Source organism: Schistocerca americana, chromosome 5, assembly GCF_021461395.2.
Source record: "Schistocerca americana isolate TAMUIC-IGC-003095 chromosome 5, iqSchAmer2.1, whole genome shotgun sequence".
Lineage (NCBI taxonomy): Eukaryota > Metazoa > Arthropoda > Insecta > Orthoptera > Acrididae > Schistocerca > Schistocerca americana.
In genome coordinates this window covers 90,668,645-90,674,645 of record NC_060123.1, presented here as the reverse complement: position 1 = coordinate 90,674,645, position 6,001 = coordinate 90,668,645, and the positions used below count along the sequence as shown (strand labels likewise).

Here is a 6,001-nt window from a genome sequence, read left to right as displayed (position 1 = left end):
TAAGGACATCACAAACATCCATGCCCGAGGCAGGATTCGAACCTGCGACCGTAGCGGTCGCGCGGTTCCAGACTGTAGCGCCTAGAACCGCTCGGCCACCGCGGCCGGCTGAATCCATTCCAAATATAAATGCGGCAACGTATCAAACTTTTTTCTTAAAACTTATTTCTCAACAGAACCTACCCTGCAACATCCTCACAATCCATTCAGGTTGTTTCTGATCACCCTGTATAAACAAAATGTAGTACTGGGATGAAACCGTCAATTCCAAATGTGAATTAATAATCAGTGTAACCTTCAGAATGTTGCATGCAAGCACGCAAATGTGTATGCATTTTACAGGTCCAGGACCTCAGTTTATGGGATGGAGTTCCGTGCCTGTTGCACTTGGTCGTTTGTGGATGACGCTGGAGTTGCCGTCCAATGATGTCCCATATGTGCTCGACTTGAGACAGAGCAGGTGGTCGAGCAGCCCAAGCCAACATGTTGACATAACAACAGGTCGAATCGCCAGACTGACGTACAGATTTGCTGTTAGGGGCGCGAGATAACCACGAGAGTGCTCCTGCTCGCATACGAAATAGCACCCCAGGCCATAACTGAAGGTGTGGGTCCAACTTGTCTAGCATGCTGACCAGTTGGTTCAAAATGGTTCAAATGGCTCTGAGCACTATGGGATTTAACTTCTGAGGTCATCAGTCCCCTAGAACTTAGAACTAATTAAACCTAACTAACCTAAGGACATCCCACGCATCCATGCCCGAGGCAGGATTCGAACCTGCGACCGTAGCGGTCGCACGGTTCCAGACTGTAGAGCCTAGAACCGCTCGGCCACCCCGGCCGGCAGACCAGTTGGTGCCGCGCGACTGCTACGGTCGCAGGTTCGAATCCTGCCTCGGGCATGGATGTGTGTGATGTCCTTAGGTTAGTTAGGTTTAAGTAGTTCTAAGTTCTAGGGGACTGATGACTTCAGATGTTAAGTCCCATAGTGCTCAGAGCCATTTGAACCATTTGAACCAGTTGGTGCACGTCCTCAGTTGGCCTCCACCTAACCAACACACGGCCGTCACTGGCACCGGGACAGAACCAGCTGCCATCAGAAAACACAACACACCTCCACCCTTCCTTCCAATGATCACTCCCTTGACACGACTGAAGCCGCAAATGGCGGTGGTTTGGGGTCGCTAGATTGCGCGGTACAGGTCGTCTGTCTCCGAGCTGTCCTTGAAGTAACCGATTTGTGACAGGTATTTGTGTTAGTGTGGTGTCAACTGCTGCTCAATTGCTGCTGCAGATGTAGTACCATCCGCCAGAGCCATACGCGGAAAACGGTGCGTCTTTTATTTCCTTTTTTTGCGCAAATAATAGCCACCTATAGACGACAAATTTAGCTCGTATACTTTTTAATACTTATGTAGCTGACTGAATCTGACTTTGGTGCTGTGTATGGGACACACAACGTAATCTAATTCGATACTACAATCACAGACAGTATCTCCCATTATAATCTATAGTTACCTTTTTTTGGTCCCACTGGCTGCTAAATTACAGTTTGTACACTGTAATCAGTTGGTGAGGCAGACGACACCTGCTTCATCCGGCCAAGCAGGACTCTGCTGTGCAGATGGACAAAAAAATAGTAACTAGCAAAATGAATATGTTATAATTATTATTATTATCATTAAATTAATAATATTAATGTCAATAATAAATGGAGGACTGTTTACTTTCTACTCTCAATTTCTTCTGCTTCTTTATTTCTTCTTCTTCTTCTTCTTCTGCCAGTGACCGGCTGCTGCTGATAATCTCTGCTGGCAATGCTGATCATTCCGCTACAGAGCATAGAACTCAAATAACAAAGCTTGCACAGAATGAAAGGTTCGCAGGAGAGCTTCTGTGAAGTCTGGAAGATAGGAGACGAGGTGCTGGCGGAATTAAAGCTGTGAGGACCGGGCGTGAGTCGTGCTTGGGTAGCTCAGTTGGTAGAGCACTTGCCCGCAAAAGGCAAAGGTCCCGAGTTCGAGTCTCGGTCCGGCACACAGTTTAATCTGCCAGGAAGTTTCATATCAGCGCACACTCCGCTATAGAGTGAAAATTTCATTCTAGAAACATCCCCCAGGCTGTGGCTAAGCCATGTCTCCGAAATATCCTTTCTTCCCGGCTGGTCCCGGCGGAGGTTCGAGTCCTCCAGCCGGCATGGGTGTGTGTGTTTGTCCTTAGGATTATTTAGGTTAAGTAGAGTGTAAGCTTAGGAACTGATGACCTTAGCAGTTAAGTCCCACAAGATTTCACACACATTTCAACATTTATCCTTTCTTCCAGGAGCGCTAGTTCTGCAAGGTTCGCAGAAGAGCTTCTGTGAAGTTTGGAAGGTAGGAGACGAGGTACTGGCGGAATTAAAGCTGTGAGGACCGGGCGTGAGTCGTACTTGGGTAGCTCAGTTGGTAGAGCACTTGCCCGCAAAAGGCAAAGGTCCCGAGTTCTAGTCTCGGTCCGGCACACTGTTTTAATCTGCCATGAAGTTTCAAAGCTTGCACAGTTGCTCTACTAATTCAGTATGGAATTTGACTGCTATTGCTTGACAGTGCCAGTACTCCCACTATTGGTGATGGTGGTGGCTGTAAATTGACTATATTAAGCACCACAATTTCCCGTAAATTGTTTAGTACGTGTGGAAATTGATTAGAGCGTTCTCACAATACAGGGGAGTGCTGGGACATGGGCTCCGGTTGGCAGGGGACAGGGGATGTGGAGTGTGGATGTGAATGATAGGTTGGGGGAGGGGGGTAAGGGATAACGGTGGCCTCACGATGATGTCATAGCCTCAGAGCAACTGTCTGGATGTGATTGTCAGAATTCCAGGAATGCTGATGCTGATGCCAACAATTTCTGAATCTGAATTCACAGTGCCCCTCTTCTGACGCAAACTCATAGTTATGAGCCTTGTGGCGAAACGTTTTTGACCACAGAAACAACTCGTTTTAACACGTCATTCGAATTTTTATCTCCGTCTCCAACTGAGATGTTAACTTCTTACCTATTGCCCGACGATTTGCCCTCTAGCTTTTAAACTTAACACACATGTCCTATGCTCAGTTGAACTTCCATGGGAAGTTAATTGGGACTGGCCATTTTTCCTGTTATTAAATCCCTCACTGGCTGTTTGCAAACCGTGACATCCTATTCAACAGAAACTATGGAACACAAAACACAGTACCCTTCCTCTGAGAGTATACTGAAAGTAGTCTACATTATTTCTCACCATTCCTAATACTTCTGAAAAAAGTGACATTTATTTAAGTTCCACGGAAAGTCAGTATATTGCCTGCACGAAGTACTGAAACCACAGTCCATTATGTGTGCCACATGATCTTGCTTGGCGACATGATCGCAAATAAATTCATTTATTATCCAATTGTGGTGTCTGCAGGCAATTAAAAGAAATATATTCTATTTATGTCGCACATCTTACAAATGTAAAGAAATCTGCAAGGTATATTAAGTATTTCAGACAAGAGTAAGCTACTTGCATTTAATACCAAGGTTTACCCCAGATAATTAAGAACCATTTAAAATCTATGATTGCAGTATGGTACAAAACATGACATTGTGTACTTAATTTGCTATGAGTCATATAGTTGGAAATATAATATTTGTAACTACCTTATTATGCATAACCTAAAAATCGTGACTTCCTCCGAACAAAATGTGGGGTAGTAAACTTTACAACGGTTTGGTAGCAAAGTAACATCCCCCCCCCCCCCTTAGTGTTCTGGAGTTAATCAGTTTCTCTTCCTGGGTTATCATCGTGGTGGTTATAGAGCTAAGAAATTCAAATTCCGATACGTTGCACCATTTTCGAGGTAATTAGCATTGTTAGCTGCTGGGGCTGTTGCACGCACAGATTCAAGCTGCACGCCAGAGATGGTATCGCCAGACGTGTTTTTCATTTGGTTTCATAAAGCCTAACAAGAGAGCAATATAAAAATTGGACGTGGGATGGTAGTAAGGATCGAACCCGAGCCAAAGTCTGAACAGTCTCATGTGCTATCATGTACACTGTGAGAACAACTGAAACTGATTGTATCTGGTTGGCCGCTTGAATCTGCTCACGAAATGGTCTACCTGGCTGGCTTCAACTCTAATTAAGTCGGAAACGGCGCAAGTATCGAATTTTTTTCTTAACAGTCATTTCCCTTATAATGTTTTCAGACTGTCTCTGACTAACTTGTATATATAACAGTTTACATAAATAGCTTTCACCCATATAGCTGACTGAGTTATGCACATAGCTCGCACTAAGAACCGAGTAAACAGGCAATTCCCCCCTTCCACCAACACGCACAACTCTGCACAGAACTAAATCAATTGACAGAGCACTATCTCACTTAGAAATAGTGATATTCAATGGAGTTCAAAATTGAAGAGCACGCACATATACTTACGTCATTGTATCACCTTCTCTGTTTTAATGAAATAGCTCTTAGGGCAGTAATAAGATACATATACAATAAATCACTCTAACCAATTCATGTTGAGTATGTGACTGCGTTTTGTTCACACTAGATTGAATATCACATCAAGACGTATTTAAAAGCAGAGAAAACTACGCAAGTAGTTAAATATCAAATGCATTCTAAGACTTGACAACAACAAATATACAAAACACTGTACTAATATACACACCATTGTACGGATATACAGGTGAATAATTGCCACATTTCATTTGTTGGGCCTGCCGGTGTGGCCGAACGGTTCTAGGCGCTTCAGTCTGGAACCGCGCAACCGCTACTGTCGCAGGTTCGAATCCTGCCTCGGGCATATATGTGTGTGATGTCCTTAGGTTATCTAGGTTTAAGTAGTTCTAAGTTCTAGGGGACTGATGGCCTCAGATGTTAAGTCCCACAGTGCTCAGAGCCATTTGAACCATTCATTTGTTGGTAGATTCACGATAGACGAAACTGTAACTGCCTACGGTTTATATAGTCGTAGCAACATATGCTTGTATACATGCTAAGTACATTATGTCATTGTATCTTCTAATGCAACCGCTGGTCGCTGGGCCCAATGGTCGCCATGGAGAACGTGGAAGAATGTGCCGTGCAGAAAGGCACTGAGTTGGTAGTCATATCCGCATATGATGCAGGGGTGCTCCCGACAAACTGTTGAGTAGGCTTTTAGTGTCTGTCCTAACTCATCTCATCTACATCTACTTGTATACCTACACAGCTAATCTGCAAATCACACTTAAGGGCCTGGCAGAGGGTTAATCGAACAAACTTCGAATTGATTTTCTGTTATTCCACTCTCGAACAACACTCGGAAAAGACGAACACCTACTGTATATCTCTCTGTGCGAGCTCTGTTTTCCCTTATTTTATCAAGATGATCGTTCCTCCCTATGTATGTTGGCGTCAACAAAATATTTTCGCATATGGAGAAAAAAAGTTGGTGATTGAAATTTTATGAGAAGATCCCGCTGCAACGAGAAACGCCTTTGTTTTAATTATGTCCTGAATAATTTCAGTGACACTCTCTCTATTTCTCGATAGAGAAAAACGTGCCGTCCTTTTTTTGAACTTTCTAGGTGTACTCCATCAATCCAATCTGGTAAAGACTCCACACCGCACAACAGTACTCCAAAAGAGGACGAACAGACGTTGCGAATGAAGTATGTTTAGTAGATCTGATTCATCTTCTAAGTATTGTGAAAGTAAGACGTCGTCTTTAGTTCGCCTCCCTCACATCGTTTTCTAGGTGTTCTTTCCAATTTGAATTGCTCGTAATCGTAATTCCTAGGTATTTAGTTGAACTAATGGTCTTTAGATTTGTTCGATTTATCGTGTAACCGAAGTTTAACGGATTCTTCTTAGCACTCATGTCGATGACCTTACACTGTCAATTAATTAGGGTCGATTAACAATATTCTTATTTATATAATACCTTATTTAAATGATTTTGCTATTGGTTTTGATCTTCTGATACTGTACTAGGCGATAAA

At 43.3% G+C, this 6,001-nt stretch overlaps 1 non-coding gene across 1 annotated transcript; it reads left to right on the top strand.

Annotated features, from left to right (window-relative positions):
* The first annotated feature begins 1,963 nt into the window (after window positions 1-1,963).
* On the top strand, window positions 1,964-2,038 carry Trnal-caa. The gene has a single exon. It is a non-coding gene; the product is annotated as a tRNA-Leu (tRNA).
* Window positions 2,039-6,001: the final 3,963 nt, after the last annotated feature.